This window comes from Marmota marmota, unplaced genomic scaffold, assembly GCF_001458135.2.
Source record: "Marmota marmota marmota unplaced genomic scaffold, marMar, whole genome shotgun sequence".
NCBI classification, from domain to species: Eukaryota; Metazoa; Chordata; class Mammalia; order Rodentia; family Sciuridae; genus Marmota; species Marmota marmota.
The window spans coordinates 26,317,012-26,338,651 of NW_026000241.1; the positions used below are offsets into that span (position 1 = coordinate 26,317,012).

The following is a 21,640-nucleotide window of genomic DNA, read 5'->3' on the forward strand; positions in this document are numbered from 1 at the left end:
AAGAAATATGGGAGGCAAGTAAACACATGATATCATGCTCAAGTTCATCAGTCATTCAGAAAATGCAAATTGAAATTGAAATAAGATAGCATTATACACCACAATGGCTACACTTAAATGGTTTTACCAGGTGCTGGTAAAATGTAGATCAACAGGAATTCTCACCCATTGATAGTCAATAATACTGCTTAACTTCTCAAAGGAACAACCTAACAGGTCTCAGGGAACAGATTGCCTTCTAACACTGTAGGTTGGTTGTTTGGAAGTAAAACTAAAACTCTACTGGGATTTCTGGGTTTGATTTCAAAGAGAGACCCAGTAATCCAGAAGGCCTTGCCTTGGTCTTGCTTCTCAACAGGAAGGACCAGAATGCTTATTCCAAACACGTTAACTTTAAAGATGAAAATTCTTCCATTTGCTGAGAAAGGCTGGCATAGCTTGGCTGGGCTGAATTTTGATGAATTGTCCTGGAGTAAAAGTTTCCAGAAGTATTGAGTTAATTTCAAATGACTTTTTAGAATAACTCGTAAAATGTTAGCAGCAGACTGTAAATTTGTTCTTGATTATGAGTTGAGATATTTGTTTCCTTGTTTGTTTTAAGGGGGAGGTTTTCCCAGAAACTCAGGGCCAATAAAACAAACCGATCAAGAGCCTTCTTAATTTTGTCAAGATTTTCTTATTTTCATAAGATTTTATGGCTAAAGGAATGTAGAGTTAGCATGGTTCTTGCTCTGTGTAGTGATTATTTCTATGGCTTGAATGTGTCCCCAAAAGCATGTGTTGGAAGTTAAATCCCCAATGCAAAAAGTGCAAAAGGTGTGTCCTAATGAGAGGTGATTAGGTCATAAGAGCAGAGAGAATGGATTCATGCTATTTTTCTAAGGGTGACTTCCCTGTAAAAGGGGAAGTTGGGCCCTGATTTAGTCTCACTCTTCCATTTTGTTTACCTTTCTTTGCAACATGGATGACACAAAACAGCCCCCTGTCAGATGCAGGTCCCTCAACCTTGGACTTCCTAGCCTCCATAACTGTGAATTTCTTTGCTTTATAATTTACCCAACTCTGTGATATTTTGTTTTATCAGCACAAAACAGATGAAGACAATTATTTACTGCTATATAATCCAAAACAAAGTGGATCTTAAAGGAGACCAACTTACATATGTGTTTTTTAATATGGTAGTTCTGTGTGGCTACTTAAATTTGAAATGAAATGAAATTAACAGCTCATTTTCTCTATCACATTAGCCACATGTCATTAGGGAGTACATGTGATGCTCAATAGCTCCATGTGGCTAGTGGCTTCCACCTTGGATAATAGTACAGTATAGAGCTGAATCCTGTGGGTCCTGAAGTCTCTAAGACTACAGTTTCCATTCTGGCTGTGAACTTTACCTTTCTGTAAACTAACAAATAACATCTCCTCTCTGGTAAGATAAAACCAAGTGAGGTAGGTAAAATGCCTATCAGTGTTGACACATGATATATCCTTAGTAAATATTAACAATAATGATCTCTATTGTTAGAAATTGAACACTAGGCACATATGACCTACCTGGGCTAATTTTTGTTTGAAATAGTCAAATCCAAGGTGAAGTAACAACTTGTGTTGGGTGAATAGGACATTCTATTTGCTTGTTAAGGTCTGAGATTTGGAAATTAAAGGGAGAAAGAATAGGTATTCTATTTTTATGTGTGATTCCATAAAACAGGGAAGGCGAGCATAAACACTAACTTGACTTCATTTTCTATGAATTCTGTGAGTTCCCAAGATGGGAAAAGACATGATATTTTGGGTTTGGTGGCGGGGGGAGGGGGGGTCACAATCCAGGTGTCCTGAATAATGATAAAATCACATTTCTCCAAGTAATTATTATGAAATAAAATCATTTGCAATGGAGTGTATTTGCACAGAAAGAGAATGGAAGAAGGTACAGAGAAGGGAATCTTATTAATTACCGGGGATTTCTAGGCTAAAACTTGAGGATAAGCATACCTCATTCATTATTTTTATTTCTTTGATGTCACTAGCACCATCATTCATAATATATTTACTCAAGATCCTTCTCCACTCTAGAAATATGTTTTACAATACAAGTCTTTGATGATCTCAAAAGCTATAGTTCACTTAATTACTGAGTCCACTGAAGGAGAGGATGAGCTTCAGTGGGGTGACCTGTCACACCCAGCTCATCCATTACATCTCTTGTCACAACTGTTTACTTTTTCACACTGTGCTGAAGCCATTAGGAAGAAACACGAAGGTAGGATTGGCTACATGCTGTTCTCCTCTTGACCTGCCAGGGAATTAATCTTGAATGCTCAATTTAATGCTTTCTAACCACGGCTGCTAGGGTGGTGTGGGGGAATCTGTTGCATTAAAAAAAAAAGAGAGAGATAGAGAGAGAAGAAAAAAGAAAGGGCCACCCATTTAAATCACAGGGCTCAATTCCACTGCACTAACATCTCAACATTTTATCTTTGATAGGGAAAGAGTAGCAAAGAGTCTATACATCTTCTTATCATTATACAACACAGCCAGTGATTACTGGAGTCTGATGCTTAGTTATCAGTGAAAGACACCAATTTGTAAACCGTGACTGCAGATGGTCATAGTTTATGGAGAACTATAATTTTCTACCATTGATTGACGAAAGAACTTGGCAGGTTTGGGATTTATCAAGTTCAATTTAGGAATCTTTTTACTTCTGTATGCCTTCAAGAAGTCACATGATATTCACACAGTAAAAGATGATGAAATAAAAATACATCTACTCTCTTTCCTGAAATTGGTGGAAATGGTCATTAAAGGAATAAAAAGTAGGTTAGAAAGGATTATCTATAATTAGATGAGGAAATAATTGCAACCACAAATCATGGACTAAAAAAGAGCTTGTCCAAAACTATGATATTTGCTCCAAATTGAGGTTTAAAAACAAACAAACAAACAAAAAAACACCAAATACAAATTCAAACTTCTCTAGCATGACACAGATCTTTCTGAAGGTGAGTTGGTAGGATATTCTGAAAGACTTAAGTAGCAGTTTAGCTCTTTGAAGACTGAGGGATGAGTTAATGGGCAGGACATCGGTGACAAAGAAACATCCATACAGAGCAACCTGGAGACGCTTACTTGGGAGAAGGTGAACCAAGAGGAAACCTAACGAAAAAGAAGGGAAATAAATTGCTTGTTAGGAAATTTCACTAGGAGTCACCACTACCAGTACCTTGGTGATTTGGTCTCCCAGAAGAGCAATATTTTTCTAAGGCAGAAGGTATTTTGTGAGGGTGTCCCTGCAAATCTCAATTTCCTCTCTGCATGCATGAGTCTGCTCAGACCAGTGGTGAGCAGACAGTCACACCCAGATGACACGATCAGCCAGGATCAACATGGTCCCTGCACATGGCAACCAGGACACTTCTGTGTTTCCTATGAAAACAAGCAAAAAAGGAACCTAACTAGTCCCTTCATTTTAGGGGATTGGAAATGAGGGAAACGACAGACAAATACTCCTATTCACTCTTGAATGCAAGGGGACTTGGACTCTGGAGGGTTGTAGCAAGAGTATCAAAGAATCAATAGAGGAGATGAAAGAAGAGATGAAACAATTAAGAGATGAAAGGCATTCTGGTCATGCTTAGAAAAGAAATTAAAGAAAGCCATGAAACCATTATTGAAGGAAAGGGAACCTCCTTAGAAACAGAAGTAGATGGTATGTAGCTAAAAATAGAGGCAATCGCTGGGTGCAGTGGCTCACACCTGTGATCCCAGCAGACAGGGAGAATCTCGAGTTCAAAGCCAGCCTCAGCAATGGTGAGGCACTAAGCAACTCAGCGAAACCTTGTCTCTAAATAAAAGATAAAATAGGGCTGGGGATGTGGCTCAGTGGTCAAGTGCTCCTGAGTTCAATCCCCAGTACTGCACCCCTACCTCCCCGCAAAAAAAGAGACAATCAGAAGGAAGGCAAGCATGAAAATATAATAAATACAAAGTAAAACTAAAACCCCTGGGTGGTAAAAGGAAATACCTTTAGTAAGATGGCTTCCTGTGGAAAATGAGGAGAGCTGCTAACTTACATTTCCACCATTCCTGTCAAAACTGCATTATGTCTGCTGTAATGTGGCATTACCAGAAATGAACGAAAGCTTCTGTGCAGTATGATACTAATTATCAACGTTGGCAGGGTTGGAGGGATAGAATTGGCTGGAATAGAAACTTGTTAACACTTAAGAACTGAATGAAATTTCTGCAGTGCTTTTATAATTAATATCAGATAAATAAATTCCCCTTCTGAAAGGGTCAACACGTTGACTCTGCTTAGTCAACATGTTGAGCTGATGATTGGAGTCATTTTTTTGTGTAACTTATTTTCTTTGAAACATTGAGTCTAGCTAAGGCATGATTCTGCATGACTGGCCAGTTCCACAGTCCCTACCCTCAGCCCTCTTGAACCTGTCACGTCTTGATCTGTTTCTGGTGTGTCTCCTTGTGTTTGCTTCACAGAACAGCTTGATCAGGAAGGACATGAGTTTGGGAGAAACTGCCAGAAAAGGGAAGGGAGATGCTATTTTTGATTGACTGTCCAATGGCAATCCAGACAGCAGGTAACTTGCTTGAAGACAGGTTGAACGTAAAATCAAATTCACGTTTCTCAGCAGATGCTGTACTTGTTGCCTGTCATGTATGTGGTATTGATTGAATTAAGACATTAGGATTGACAGGTTTGCAGGTTTTATTCTAAGAAAACTTGTATAGAGAGCTCCATGCAACTTAAAAAAAAATTTTTTTTAGTTGTAGGTGGACACAATACTTTTATTTTTTATGTGGTGCTGAGGATCAAACCTAGTGCCTTACACATGCTAGGTGAACGCTCTACCATTGAGATACAACCCCAGCCCAGAGCTCCATAAAACTCTTAAACAGTTCATCATACTGCTGACTTTAAGTCTTATTAAGAGAACTGGTCCTAGTACATTTTTCCCTAAAAGAAATATTCCAATAGGGCTATTTAAAAACTAAATTATCCTGAAGTCAGAGCAAGTTCATTGCTATTTTAATGTATTGTAATTTAGCTTCATTGTTTGTATAATAAGGGTTCTTATAATACCTACTAAAATAAACTTCAATACTGTAATACAAGTGCCTCATTTTACAGAGTAAACATGAAGTCTAATTGAAGATATTTGTAACTTGATTATCTGAGTGAACAAGCAAAATGCAATAATTTAAAAAAAAAATCTCATGGCAAATCTTTTAGAAAAGTAGAAATTCACTCCTTCCCTTATACATCCTGGAAAACTGAAGTCTCACATGGGTAATTTACATAAAAACGTTATAATTATCTTTATCAATTCTAGCTATCAACAAACATTTAAATAACCAGGGATTTAGGCTTTACCATTTTTGAAGAAAAACATAATTTTAAAAATTCTTGTGATATTACTTTTATTATATATCCATTTTCTGATTTTAGAGGTTATATTATACATACATCCTTATTTAGACAATGGCCAAACAATCTTCCAACATGAACATCTGTAATGAGTACTAATTTGTTGGGTGAGTCATCAGAGGTTGTCCAAGTCTCGCTTGCCTTTTTTAAGATCTACTCAAAGATATCATCATGTGATTGAAGCAAATTAAAACAAATTATTAGTCAGAAATCACTATTGTCAGTACTAATGTTGGTGATCTCCATCCCAAGTATGTGTGTGCAAGTGTATCTGCCTGTATCATCTGTACCTAGTTTTCATGTGGCATATCCAATTCTTTACTTCCTTTAACATTGCATCACAAAATTCTATCTGGCTATCCTTTTCTTTTTTCTCAAGTCAAATATTCTGTTCTATCGATATCTTATTTTGTGAGACTTCAAGATTTTTATTATGATACTGTATATTAATGATTGGAAATTTAAGGATTCCCAACAGTACAGGGTTTTCCAATGATACCAAGTTTCTTTTTACTTTGTGTTGAAACACAGTCGAAGTCATTTTGACTCACTTTCACACATATCTCCCTTTGGAAAGCATTTATATTCTCCCCCAATGGAAGCCAGACTGAAGACATCCCAGATATTGCCCTTTCCATAGAGATTCTTTGCAGTCCCTGTAATCCCCTTCCTTGTGATAACTAAAATGCTTCCCTGCTCTGGCAGGCCCTGCCCACAAGTCACTCCTCTTGAGGTCTTCTTACTTTCCTTCCCACATGGAAGCCCTTAGTTCTTCTCTTTGCACTGCTGGAGTATTTTATTTTATGCTATCATGTAGTAAGCGTTTCTTAAAAATTTTCTGAATTGCTAGATGGATGAATGGTTAGAGGAAGCCAGAATTTCATTTGGTGGCGAGGAGACACCTAAAGCCCTGGCTTGGGTATCATCTTGCTGGGATTGTAAAACCAACACAATTTAATTGTCTGTTCACCAGATTTGTAAAATTCAGAAAACAACAGAGGCCTACACCTGAAGTTGTTTCATATGCTGAATTTAAATCTTTGTGGATGATAATCTGCACAGACACAAGCAAGTAATAAGAGCCAAACTTCCTGTATTAAGATTTTAGGTGAGGGGCATTTGCCTAGCACATGTGAGGCACTGGGTTCGATTCTCACCACCGCATAAAAATAAATAAAACAAAGGTGTTGCATTTATCTACAACTATTTTTTAAAAAGCTTTAAAAAATTAGGTCAGATTTATTTGCTATTTGAAAACCTTACTTCTGACTTCATAGAGGAAAAGAAAACAAACAAATATCTTAAAGGACAAACTAAGGTAAGGTTTACCTTAAGGTTAATCAATTAACCTTATGCTATGAGTTTATAGATTTTGTCATAAGATCTTTTGTCATGAGATGTCTTGGAGAGTGGAGGCTTGGTCTGCTTCCAGTACCAATCTTGGATTTCTTTTATCTATGTGCTTTTTTTTTTTTTCCGCCTTGACATGGATTCTAATTCAAGCTCTGCAGCTGACCCCTCATGAAAGTTTTTCTCCCTCATGTACCATAAAGTATCACTCAGCATCCCAGAACATGCACTCCCAATTCTCACAAGTTTAGAAACGAAGTACACACACTAAGAGAGTTCCCTTTTGTTTTCAATTCACCTCTGCAAATTACTCGCTTATTTGGATTAATAGGCGATTAAAATCACCAACTGCACAGAACTTGCTACCAAACATTGTGTGAATGGGGGCTGCTCATTCTCCAGCATTTGGTTTCCTCCTCAGTTAAAATGAGGACATTAGACTAAATCATCTTCAAGTGCTAATAGTCGACAGTGCTCTGTTTCCAAGCATACCATTTCTGGGTTATACTTTTATATGTTTAAAACACCACTTAGAACTGAAGAGCGTGCATAATTCAGAAAATTACTAAATATTTAGAAATACTCTTAGGGCCAGTAAAGGAGAGTAGATGGTAAATGTATTGAGTGGGTTAGGCCAAAGCTGAAAAGTCAGGATAAAACACACTGAATTAAAAAGGTTTTAAAAATACGAAGGTAATAGAGCTAAAAATAGATCAGAAAGGAATCTGAAATATGCTCAGAATCCCAAGTCACTATACAAGCACTCCTATGATAATTTTTGCTCAGTGAGTTGTAACCAGTGAAACTTTTCTCTATTTTATGTTGCATATTTTGAGGAACTACTCTCTCTTCATTTAACTATTGTACAAGGATGATGAGCATCTGTTAACATCACTCCTTTAACACTGATTTATTAAGCACCTAGTAAATGTAGGCACTGGGCTAGATATTGCAGATATAATAGCAAGCTAGAGAGTACAATTCCTACCACTGCTTGGCTTGCAAGTTGATCATTGTAAAGTATTAAAAGAAACATTGGAATAGAAGCCATTTGTTGTCTATGCAAGGACGAATACAAATGGCCATACTTGTTATCAAATTCATATAAATATTTCTTGTAGCTATAAGGTTTAATATCCTTCAAGCTTTTTTTTTAAAGAAATCCTAATAAAACATTACTCAGCAATAAAGAAGAAAATATGGCTACCTACCACAACTGAAAGCAGTCCAACACAAAAGAGTGCATACGTGATTGTATTTTTATGAGAAAAGATAACAGGCCACATCACAGGGATAGAGAAGAGACCAGTGATCTCAAGGCTGGGCCATGGATTCATTTTGAAGGGGCATATACCTGATGGTGATGGTGGTTACATAATCAGATATGCCACCAAAATTTACCACAATGCGTACTTACAAAGGGGAAGGTTTACCACCTGTAATTGTACCTCAATAAAGCTAAAATAAACCATGAGTTGCTGTTTTGCATNGCGAGGGAAATACAGCTGTCAGACTTACAGTCAGGGGTGAAGGAGTCCAAAGGAAGCTCAATTACAATATTTAATTGATAGCTGTGCGTGAGGATTTTGAAATATGCCAAATAATGGGTTCCCTGTTATGTGAGGTGACACGGATGCATTGTTTTATTTAAGATAATATATTCATATTCAATAATCATATTTAGGAAAAAATGAATTCAACTCATTTTTCTGAACTGTCACATTTTGAGCATGGCAATTCGGTTTTAACATGAGCTACGCATACCACATTATGTAGATTCACTGTGGTTCCCAGATCATTTTTTCCTATCAAGGATCACGCTTAACTCTTACATGGATCCAAAACCCTTTCTGGAGTGTAGAGGTGTGTGTAGGAGTCTGTGTTCTAACTTTTCAGGAGGACAGTCCTTAGACAAATCTCAGGTGACTCCTTGAAGCCATGAGGCTGCGCTGATGATCTAACATATTTATCTAGGAAAAAAAATACCTCCCCCCAACCCTGGGATTGAACCCAGTAACCACTGAGTCACATCTTCAGCACCTTTTAATATTTTCTTCTTAGATAGGGTATCGCTAAGTTGCTTGGAGCCTTGCTAAATTGCTGAGGCTGACTTTGAAATTATGATCTTCCTGCCATGGCCCCCTGAGCCACTGGGATTACAGGTGTGTGATGTCACTGTGCCCAGCAACGATTTTTGAAATATATTATACAAGCTCAGTCAGCGAGTACCTTAAGATTCTGATAAAATGGCATGGAGGCAGGCAGCATACAACCCTCCACCAGTGTGGTCACAGGATAGGGGAGCAGGATCCCCACCCCCAGAGGCTTGCTTGAGGCACTAAGTGATATGTTAGGTTTTATAAAAAAAAAAAAATGTTGATTTTAAATCCCAAATGATATATTAGTGTTACTTCAAACCACAATGACTCAAGATGGCTCAGGCATAAGAACACCTCTGAACCCTTAAATGGCTATTTCCCAATTTTCTCCTATCCTTCCTTTTGCTTTCTTTCTATTTTTAAAACAGTACCCAGAAAATAACAGTAGTTTAAGACTTCCTTAGTCTTTGCTATAAGATCATATATGGATACACATTGATTTTTTTTTTAACCTAGAGGCACTTCCTTTCCAAAGATCTTTAAAAATTGATTTTGATGGGAAACTTTAGATATCATTCTATATACATATAAATGTTCTTCCACGGACACAGGGTGTTTGGTTCCCTTCTAAAGGGGACACAGTGCTTGACACATAGTAGGTGCTGAATACATTCTCACAGTTGAATCACAGAACCCCAAAATGAATGAAAGAGAAGGTGATAAACCATAAGAGCCTGCATCAACCGGAAGTCTAAGAGCAGAGCCAAGAGTTATCTTATTAGGGGAGCAAGGCCTGTGTGAAGGTTGGCACTCACACTGCCTGGAGAAAGAAGTGGAGGCAAACTTTTGGATGGAGTAGAAAGGGCCAATCTTCGTCCTGGTTCTAGCAGCTCTGAGACCACAAGTCACCTCTCTGAGCCTCTGTTTTCTCCTTAGCTTTCCCTAGGATTACTCTCAGGATCACAGGCAGCTGTGCACAGGGAAGCCTTCGCACAAATAGACTTGAGCTTACAGTAACCTAAGGCCCTGGACAGTGGCTTCTTGTTTCTCTCATTAAAAAACTATCTAAATGTTGATAAAGTTTGAGGTCACTGCTATAGTGACCTAAAGGCCCAGGTGTTGAAGACTTGGTGCCCAGGGTGGCATTGTAGGTGATGATAGGGACCTTTAAGAGGTGAGACCTAGTGGGAGGCCCTTAGGTTGTTGGGATTTGTCCTCAAAGGGTATTATCTTCCCCTCTTTCCCTTTTGTGATATGAATCCTTTGCTCTTATACATACTCCTGCATGATGTGCCACCCTCACCAGAAGCCCAAGGTGATAGCCCCCTGCCCTGATCTTGAACTTGAACCTCCAAACCTATGAGCTAAAAAGCAGTTTCTCTTTGTAAGTTCACTGCCTCAGGTGCTTTGTTGTAGTAATGGGAAGGTGATAAATAGTTAGTTTTTCACAATGTCCCCTGTCTTCCTCTTCTACTGGGTAGATAAAGGTTATCTAGACGGAATATCTAGACCACTGCTTGGGATTTGTCCAGTCGTCTCTAGTCTCCGCCACAGCTTTTATAGAGAATTTACTTAAGCATAACCATATTTGACAATGATACTTTCACACAAATGAGAAAGAACAAGTTGGGAAAATATAAAACAGCATGCCACATGTTTCAAGGTGTTTTGAGGGGTTAAAAAGAAGGCCACATAAGGGGTGGGACATACATATTGGGACACCCTGCCTAAGCATTTTTGAAAGAGTATCAAGGAAACCTTCTCCCTAGAGGCTGGAGCCCTTCAGACTAGATTTGAGAGGGGTCACTCTCATCTGCCTGGGAAGCCCACCGTGCTGGAGCTGAGAGCATTCTTTTCAAACATTATAGCTGCTTTGCCTTGTGGCTCCTAGGAAATAACAGTTAATTTGCTTTGGAAAACAAAGGGAAAGAAAATAAACTTTATTGACTGGCAATAATGAAAACTTCATTTAGATAAAAACAAGAAAGAGTAAAAGAAAACAGGGGGAGAGTGGGGAAATCACACGCATGTATAGACTCAAATCTTTGAACGTGTTGCCCAGTGGATGACCTCACTCTTAAAGTACTTCCATTTCTCATAATCTTGCCCATGGATAGGCAGAGAGCTCACTGCCTCTAGGACTCTGCAGGCGTCCCATGAGATTGGGGGCCGGGGGCGGGGCAGGAACAGGAAGAACCTGCACCAGGCATCAACCATTCATGGAACACAGTGCCAGGTCTTCTGCGCATTCTCAATTCACACATTATGTCAAGCTGAGACAAATGTGACTGCTGTCACTCTTGTAGATGTGGAAGGAGTCTCAGAGAGGTCCAGGAGAGACAAAGGTCACACAGCTAGTAAGTATGAATAAAGATGCAAGCCCAGTGGCTTGGAACCAGGACTCTCTCCACCTTGCCTCCCTCGGCCACGTGACTTTCAAAGATCAGGAGGGAAGGGTAGAAATTATCAAGCTCCCTTTGTTCTCTCTCCGTTAGTCCTCAGGCCATGGCTAGACAGGCATAATGTTGGCCATTGTGTTATCCTGAAAACATTCTCCAAAGAGAGATGATAACAACTGGGATAGATTGAAACAGATCAAATGTTTTATTTGTGACCCCCTAATAATACAAAAAAATTTTTTTTTTAACTGACCATCTTTTTGGGAGAGTGGTAGGGAAATGGTGAATTATTTTGAACACTGGTAGAGTGAAATAGTCAAGCATTCATCCTGCTTTTCTTCTGCAAACCATACCACTAGGCAACCAAGAAGACAAGGAAGTTTCTTTGTGTAGAAATATTCCAATGATACATGAATTATGAAAAGATTGCAATTTCATTATTTTTATCCCTCACTCCCAACTCTTTTGGGGGGCCTAAAATCGAACCCAGGGGTGTTCTACCACTGAGCTACACCCCCAAGTCCTTTTTATTTTGAAACAGATTCTTGCTAAGTACTGAGGCTGGACTTGAACTTGTGATTCTCCTGCTTCAACCTCCCGAGTTTCTGGGATTACAGGCTTGTAACCTCTCCCTGCCTGGCTTTACCATTTACTCTTAGTGAATGAAGAATGGAAGTATGGACCCCAGTGGCTGCTTCTAAGACAAAAAGAGAATTAAACAGTACATGTCTGTTCTTCAGATGATCAAACTGGAATGCAACTAAGCCTCTAGAGCAGCTGCCAATTTCTGGGAAACAGAGGCCAGAGATAGATGGGAATCTCCATGGTGGAGATGCAAGGAGCAAAATCTCAGCTGGGAAAACTATATAGGTAGCCTGGTTTCCTCAACAAACAAATTGCAAAAGAGTGAAAATAAAATATAAAGAGGCAAAGCTATAGATTCAAAGAATTTTAAGTGATATTAAAAATAAAACAGACATATATGAATACAGCAGAGTGAATCTCAACATTGTGTACAAACACAAGATTGGGATCCTTAGTAGAATAAAATATATTCCATGCTTGTATAAATGTATCAAAATATATTCTACTGTCATGTCCCCGTGGAAGAGAACCTTGGAATGAAGAGAGGCCAGCAGTAGACTCTACAGAGATAGAAAATACGAAGAGGCCACCTGCGTCTGGGAGTGAGTGGGACAGAGTGGAGTGTATGAAGATGGAGCAGTTCTGCGAAAGCCTGGTGTGTGTTGGTGTCAGACTTGAGTATGTGTTAAAGCAACCTGAAACTGAAAACCTGTAGAGACAGACCACCTTAAATATGCCAGGGTTTAAGGAATCCTCTGCAGAGGCGTGTTTCACACTCCAGGACAAGGCTTAACCCTTTCAGAGTCCCCAATTGAAAAATATGTCCCTGGAGCAAGACAAAAACCCAAAAGACTTTAAAAACAGCATACAGGGATGCAGCCACATCAATGTTTTTAGCAGCTCAATTCACAGTAGATAAATTGTGGAACCAACTTAGATGTCCTTCCATAGATGAATGGATAAAGAAACTGGGGTGTATATACACGATGGGATATTACTCAGTATTAAAAGAGAATAAAATCATGGCATTTGCAGGTAAATGGATGGAAAGGTTGCCTTCAAATCACCATGAAGAGAGAAGCCCCCAGCAGTCTTCTATGTGCCCCATGTGTGCTAGGCACTTCTTCCCAAGCCTGCCCTTCCCTCTGCAGCACCCCAACCCCAGTGCTTCTTGCCCTGGCTGGAGTAAGAAGGCTCACACTCTCTCTCCCCCCCAAACCCCATTGACAACTCTGCAAACAGCAAGTACTATACACAGACTGCATGTCAGATGACTTTCATAAATCATGTTCTTTTTCATTTATCATTTTATTAAAGTACCATGTGTAGGAGAGCTTGTGGTTTAACCCTATCCCTGAGACATTTTCATGCTTTAAAAAAAATTGCATTCATGATTGAGATTTTTCAATCTACAAAGACATTTGATATCAATTTGTGGTTCTCAACTCTGACTGCAGAGAATTGCCTGGGAATTGTTTCAAACATACTGCTGCTCAGCCTTCATGGTACACCAAATCACCCTGAAACTGAGGTGCTGACACCTGGGCCCCAATTGATCCTGTGTGCAGATGGGATTAAAATCTGCTGGCCAGAATCTTTACTGATTTGGGTAAAATCAGTCAGTCCCATTTAATACATGGATCCCCCCAACACACACACACCCTATTCTTCTTCTTTTGTTTTTTCCTTTGTGGATTTCAACTTACATATGTTCCAAACACCACTCTTTTCTTCCCAGTCACTTATTGTCATGTGTGGTTTAAAGGTACCCTCAGAAAAGGACTTCCTCCCTGAGTTAAGAATGACAGAAAAGGAGTGAAGGTCATGGCTGTATTGGGTGAAGGTCATAGCTCTACAGCTTGTTAACTGCAGGTGTGCTGTAGGCACCAGGAAACAGGCAGAAACTTACAACTGAACATACACATCCCCCGTGACTCAGTAATTTCATTTCAGTGGTCATGTGCACATGGGGTCACCATGAGACATGTGCCAGAAAGCTCACGGTAGTCTTACAGGTAATAGTCCCAACCTGGGAACTAACTCCTAAAGGCCCATTGTGAACAGAGTGGATGAATAGAATATGGCACATGCATAAAATGGAGTAATGCAGGTGAATGAAAAGGACAAGCTACAGCTACCTGTGACAACACGGATGAATCTTCCACACATCATATTGAGCCAAAGAAGTCAGATTGAAGAGTCCAGACTGTGGGATTGTAGTACCAGGAGAACAAGAACAGGCTGCCCCAATCTGCAGTGGTGACACTCGGGGTACTGTGGCGAAAGCGGAAGGAAAGCCACTTCTGGGGTGCTGGCATTTTCTTTTTTGATCCTGACACTGGTTACACAGGTGAATTTGTTCAAGTGAAGTCTTTCAGACAGATAGATAGGTAGGTAGATAGACAGACAGACTCATATATATTTAGATATACTGTTCTCTATTTATATCATGCTTCAATTCAAAATTTTTTTTTAAAAAAAGCTACAGTGAGCTAAGAAAGAAGCAAAGGATGGTATTTAAATTTAAACTACCTGATCTCTGAGGAAAGCCCAAGAGGCTCAAATTAGTTAGAGTTAAGCACAAGAGCATCAGGCTTCAGAATGCTCAGGGACAACCCTCCCTTCCAGAGGTCTAGCTCAGGTCCCAAGCAGATGACCTCTGTAATTAACATTTTTACTCTACATACCTTTACTTGGAGATTTCCTATTTAAATTGCTTTGGTCTTTCAGTTCATGGGGAATTGGACTTGCAGCTAATAATCAGAGGTTTTAAAATTATTTTTTGCTTTTCTGTACATAAAAAAGCAGGAAATAAAACCATCCATACATTCATGGAAATAGCACCAGACTGTGATATAATTTGATCGATGATATAAAGATTTAGAAACATAATCATCAGGATAGCACACTGTCTCAGAGTTAACAAGATACATGTTTTTTTGTATATAACACAGTTGATGTAAAGTTGCAAGTTCTTGGAATTATTGATGCTCAATTTAGCATAAATAGTCTTTATTACTGAATTTATTTCTGCATTGAGTTTATTTACTCAGGTAAGTTTTTTCATTTTTCTTTCAGTTTTATTCTAGAAATGTGAAAAACAAGAGATGGGATTTAGGTAAACTTTTTAATAGTAGTCTATTACTGGGTTTTTCTGTCCATTAGTGTTTGACAAAGTCATTTCAAGTTATTAGAAGAAAATGATAACATTCACCACCCCTCCAACCAATAAAATAGAGACACTTGACAAGGAAAATTGAAGTTATTTCTTTTCTTTCAGATACATCCATGATCTAGCCAAATGGGTTTATTTAAGTGGGGAAATAACATTGTATACATGAGAATGGAAGAGTCATGACAAGAGAAAGTGAAAACATGATTTGTCATTATTTAAATCATAAGCCTGTACATTATGGAATAGGCATCAAATCTGGCCATGTACCTAATTTTATAAATAAAGTTTTATTGATAACACAGCCACAATCAGTCATTTTCATATTATTTATGGAGGCTTTTGTGCTACAACAGGAAGTGAATAGTTGCAACAGAGATCATGCAACCCTACCAAAGCCAAGAATATTTACTTCCTGGTTCTTTATAGAAAAAGTTTACCAACCTCTGGTTGAAATCACTAAGCTTACCTATTTCAAATTTCAGATTTGCAGGTAGATGAACCAGGTAGCTAATCTATCTTTTGATGTTGGAATTCTTATGCTATGAGGAAATTCATTTATTGTTAGTATGTGTTACTGACCATTATTAGTAAATTAATAAGTTAATTAATCAAACCATAATGCTCCTGCAACATATTGTAAAATACACTATATGCAGGTATTATGTCTTCTAAAACTTAGCAATTAATCTCCAAGACACTGTGATGATACGTATTTTTTAAAAACTTCTTTGTTATGTTTTTATAGAGTTGGTTCAAATCCATGCCAACCAAGAAGACCTATAAAAAATATTTCCTTTTGCTTAGCACCCAACCTGCTGTCAGGCAGCTTTTAGGATCCTCTTCCATTTCATGTTCCTTCCACTCTGAAATACAAGAATGTAATAAAGTGCCTTGAACGTGGTTTGGTCCTTGGTAACAGGACCACATTTTCAGATCAATCAAAATCAAATGATCTGATGAATGAGAGCTACCATTGGCTGAGTGCTTACTAGGTCCCAGACATGACTCTGAATGCTTTCCTTAATCAATCATTTCAACTACACGAGATAGGCATTTATCTCTGTTTTATCAAGATGAGAAACAGGCACAGAAAGGCACTCTACCCCAAATCACACACTAAACTAGCACCTGTTCTGGAATTCACATCAGTCTTAAAAAATAATACTGTACGCTCTTTCATGGGGTGGATCTCAAGTAAGTGTCAGCAAACTTTGTTCTATACAATGCCACAAAGCAAATATTTTGGACTTTGGAAGTCAGAGGAACACTCTTTGTAACTTCTGACCTTGAATGAGACAACAGCAATAGACAACCTGCAACAAATGAGCATGGCTCTGTTACAATGAAATCTGATTTACAAAAGCAGGCTCCAGACTGGATACAGCCTGTGGCCATAATCAGACAACCCTTAGTCAGGATGATCCTACCAATCTACAAATTTTGTTCTTTTTTATGTGAATACTGTGCCAGGTATATTGGGATAGGAAAGAGAAAAGGTCTGAGGATATTCTTTCTAGAATCAACATTGTGTCAATTCTAACAGAGACTCATTACTTCACAAATCTTATCGGCTAGCTAGCATCTAATTTCATTCTTTTCTTTTCTTTTCTTTTTTTTTTAAAGAGAGAGTGAGAGAGAGGGAGAGAGAGAGAGAATTTTAATATTTATTTTTTAGTTTTCGGCGGACATACATCTTTCTTTGTATGTGGTGCTGAGGATCGAACCCGGGCCGCACGCATACCAGGCGAGCGCGCTACCGCTTGAGCCACATCCCCACCCCTAATTTCATTATTTTCTGACCCAAACTGAATATCTGAGAAGTTATGAAACCTCTTCTGAAATTTCATCTCCACCCAGTAGAACCAGCTCAGGAGGAAAACATTCATAAAAGATAATCTGAGAGAGCCTTGTGGGGTGATTTTAGAATGTTGGCTATAGTAATATGTCATAAATGAAGTTATCACATTTACCTTATTTAGTTTCCAAAATGCATTACAAAGGCCAATTAACCTTCTTCCAACATAAAATAGGGAAATCATGTTTCAGTGTTCTCAATTATTTTGAATAAAACTGCATTGGAAATCTGAGAACTTGGTCCTTTTTACATTTGTTGTTGCTGTTGTTCTTCTTCTTGGTACTGGAGATTGAACCCAGAGGCACTTTACCACTGAGGTAAGTTCCCAGTCTTTTTCTTTCAATTATTATTTTGAGACAGGGTCTCACTAAGTTGCTGAAGTTGTCTTCAAACTTGAAATCCAGCTGCCTCAGCCTCCTCAATTGCTGGGATTATAGGCATGTGTTACCACACCTGCCCTTTTTACATTTTCAAAGGGATTTGGGGTGGCGGAGCAGGAGAGTTGGGATAGGAGGAGGGAAATAATAATCCAGCCCACTCTGCACAGGTGTGCAGACTGCACCCCACAAAAATGGGAATCCAGCTAAAAAGAGGTGAAAGGGCTAAAATGCACTCTCTATGCCAAGCATCTGTAACTCCACCTCACCTCCAGAGTGATTCCTTTATCAGTTCTCACAAATGCACCCTACTGTTTATCTGTGGTCCTTGAAGACATTGACTGTGGCAAGTCTTCAGGTTAATTGTGACTGCATGGATATGAAATATGATCTCATCTTAGCCTATGGGGTTATAAGCCTTTGTCACATCTAAACATGCATCTGTAAGAGAGGAACAAACTTCAAAGTGTCTTCAACACCCACCCCAGGAATGACTAGACACCTAAAATGCTGCTCATGCTCCCAAACACAGAACTTAAATGAAGTAATAGTAATGCAAAATAATGAAGAGGAGGTACCCTCAGCTTCCTTTTGGTCTCCAGGGATCTTTTGCATAATCAACCAACCTCAGCATCTGCAAATGGAGTTCCAGCTGAAGGATGAAGAGGTCAACTGATTGGGACACAAGAAAACTCCAAGCTAAGTTTAGACTGAACTGATATCTGTAGATACATATATTGCTGGCCACTTGTCACAATGACCATGATAACTGATGACACACCTGCAGCCTTCTGTGTCCCTTTTAACTGAAAGCCTTGTCTTCACACATGTTTGTTTTCAACCAGGAGGCTGAGCCATGGGTAGTTTGCTGCTTACATATTTTGTGGTGGTCACTTTATTAAATGAAGAGTTCCTTGAGGAAGGAAAAGACCTCATGAACTCTAAAAAGCAAATAAATAACTAGTCAGAGGCTTCCCAGGAGTATGACTGGCCACCTTCCCAGGTGTAAGAAAAGGTAACACAGATACTAGGTTCATCAACAAGGAACTTAGCAGCTGAAGTCCAAGGGCTCAGTGTGACCCCACAGCTTTATTTAACAAAGGAAATATATCCCTCCTATACGAGAGAGAGAGAGAGAGAGAGAGAGAGAGAGAGAGAGAAAATGTCCAGGTCAGTGAGCTGGACAAAACACATGGTACAGTAGGACATTTTTCTCCCTTTATCTAGGAGAAAAGAAGAGTAACAACAATTTTTTCTTAAATGGGAGGGAATATTATTTTATTTCAACATAGAATGGCACTCATAGTTAGGATTTGGGGCTACCTCCTAAAGTGAATCTTACTGATATAATTTTTAAATAGAGCAAAGATAAAATTAGCTCCTCTGATAGAAACATGGATCTTAGGTTCAAATCCAAAATAATAAAAAAAAATGCTATTCCTATAAAGAGTCTGAATTACATTCATTAATTCAGTGAAAATTTACTCTGAGAATCTGGATACCATTCTACATGCTTGGGATAATGGCAGAAATAGCAGATGAGAAAATTTGATTTCTTATTCTTTTGAGTTTTCATTCTAGTAGGGAAAGAGAAATAAGTAAATGACATGGTACAGTAAAAATTTTAAGTAGCATAGAAAAATAAGGGAATAGGAATATTGACAATTATAAAAATTTTGTTTTTTTTTTAAATAGTTATCACCATTGTTAAAAACGTTAAAAATGAGTAGTCAGGGCTGGGATTGTGGCTCAGCGGTAGAGCGCTCACCTAGCATGTGCGGGATCCAGGTTTGATCCTCAGCACCACATAAAAATAAAGGCATTGTGTTGTGTCCATCTACACTTAAAAAATAAATAAATAAATATTTTAAAAAAAATGAGTAGTCCTCTTTCTCTGTTTGTGTAACTTCCCTGGCATTATTCAGAACATGTCAAAAGAGCATTTAAACAGGAAAAAGGAGAGGTGAGTGTATGTCCCAGGTCAGCTGGGTTTCTCAGTGCAAAGCTTATGATCACTTCCAATTTAAAATTTTCTCATCACTACAATAATGGCACTAAAGTTGAAAATTTCTTTCCTTTTTTTGGCAGAGGGCTGGAAGTGTTATCAGGGATCGAACTCAGGGGCACTGGACCACTGAGCCATATCCCCATCCCTAATTTCTTTTTTATTGAGAGTCAGGGTCTCCCTGAGTTGCTTAGCGCCTTGCTTTTGCTGAGGCTGGCTTTGAACTTGCAATCCTCCTGCCTCAGCTTTTTGAGCCACTGAGATTATAGGTGTTTGCCGTGGTGCCTGGCAAGATTTTATTTCTAAGGTCCTTTAAGCTCATGATGCTGTGACTCTAAGAATGAACCATAACCTTATTTGGAGAAAAGAAAACAAACATGAAAGAAAGGTGTTGCGGAAAATCCTGTGAATCCTTCCTTTCATGAAATTCATTACCACCCACTTTTGCACAGTTGAGGAGCTGTCCTAGTAAGGACCATCCCCTGCTATGTGCCAGGATGGGTTATTGCAAAAGCACTAATGGTTAATTCCAGCCTTAGTTGGCCATCAGTCTTGGCCTAAGGGGTAAAAGTAGGTGAGGAAAAGTACAGCCAAGGGTTTGGGGAATCTCCAGGGATGATGGAGCACCTACATCACCCTAATACTGGCGGCACTCAGTCTATCATGTTTTTTTCTGGAAAGAATAATTTAGGTGGTTCTAGGCTACCTACCTCTACCAAAATTCTCAATGTTAATTTTGTGTATCTCGTTAAACCTCACCAGATATTCTTAACTTAGTAATCTACTTGTCTTTAAGTGGTTGTGCAAGCATCCTCAAAGCTCAGAAAGAGAAGCAATCTGGAATGAGTAGGCAAGCAAGCATAGGAACATTTTTTAGAGAACTCCTCAGTGAAGGCTCAAAATGAACACATACTTGGCAGACCTGAGCTGGAACTCAAACTACACCCAAATGGCCCCATTATTCTCTCCTGACCCACCACTCAAATCTCCAGCATAAACCAATAGTGATTTACAAATTTTGACCAGAATGTGGACAAGGGCTCCGAATAGTTTAGGAGTGAAAAGAAGCAAGCAACAGAGTTTTCTGATTCAGAATCAGAAATTTCACTTGAAGACTTTCAAGTATCAACTTAATAAAGAAAGAAGACTAGCAACTCAAATTCTAGAGAAAGGTTTTACATTGCAAGAGAAAACAGAACCAGAGGATGGTTCATCTGAAACAGAATGTTTCCAATACCAGAAAGTTAGAGTCTTGGGCAAACATTTAGCTATAATATTTCTCATGTATTATACATAGTTGGGTAATTAGATACAAGAAGAGATTAATTATAAAAACATTGTGATCAACACCCCAAGGGCAGGTATCTATCATATTCATACATATATTCTTTTTTGGGGGAAGGAGTTTATCATTGATCTTAAAAATGGCACATTCTTACTTCTTTGATGATCAAAAGACTATGTGGCCATTAAGTAGTCTTAAGTTTCAACTGTGGGAGACCAGCCCATATTTCCTTGGGACTGATCCTTTCTATGTATCTCAACTGCCAGCTTCTGTAACTCTTTGCCAGAGGGCTTCTCTGGCCACCCAAACCCAGGGCACTTCGGGTTCCGTAGCAAGAAATGCTAGGTGTCCCTTCCCTAACCTTTTGCATTCAGTTCAAGGTGTTTGCCCCTTAGGTGGAATACCTCCAAGAGGCCTGTCCTACACTTTCTCTCAAATTACTCCTATAGAATTAAGCTCCAGTTGATCACATGGTAACTTGCATGATGTGAATGTTATTGGCTCTCTTTTCTTCCCTCTTCCATTTCCCCACTCCCATGTTGTAATTTCTTGCACATCCTAATATAAGTACTTGCCCATGAATCTTTTTCTCATACTCTGCTTCTTAACAAACTAGCAGATCCGCATGGAATGCTTTTCATCTCCCTTTCTTCTTGGCTTGGCCTATAATAGCTTGTCTTGAGTAACATAATAGCAAGGTTTAAGAATGTTCCACTTAAAAGGCAGGCACTATGTGGAAATATTCATTCACAGATACAGGAAACATCAGAGCTGATTCTATTAATAGTACACTTGATAATGTAAGCTGTAAGTAGATATTGACCACGATGAAGGGTTTTTAAATGACTTAAAGCCTACAGAAGAACAAAGCAAATATAACCACAAAACAACCAAATAGCCCAGTTTGCACTAGCTCACTAACAAAATAATTGACTTAATATAGTAACAAAGATGGCTTCTAGAAAATTAAACAGATTGCACAAACTTCAGAGATACATATATATATATACATATATATATATATATATATATATATATATATATATATATATATATAT

At 38.6% G+C, this 21,640-nt stretch overlaps 1 protein-coding gene across 1 annotated transcript in view; it reads right to left on the reverse strand.

The window, feature by feature from the left end:
- The window catches only part of Rarb (retinoic acid receptor beta), a 376,875-nt gene that overhangs the window by 328,037 nt on the left and 27,198 nt on the right, over nucleotides 1-21,640 (reverse strand). The window lies entirely within an intron of this gene.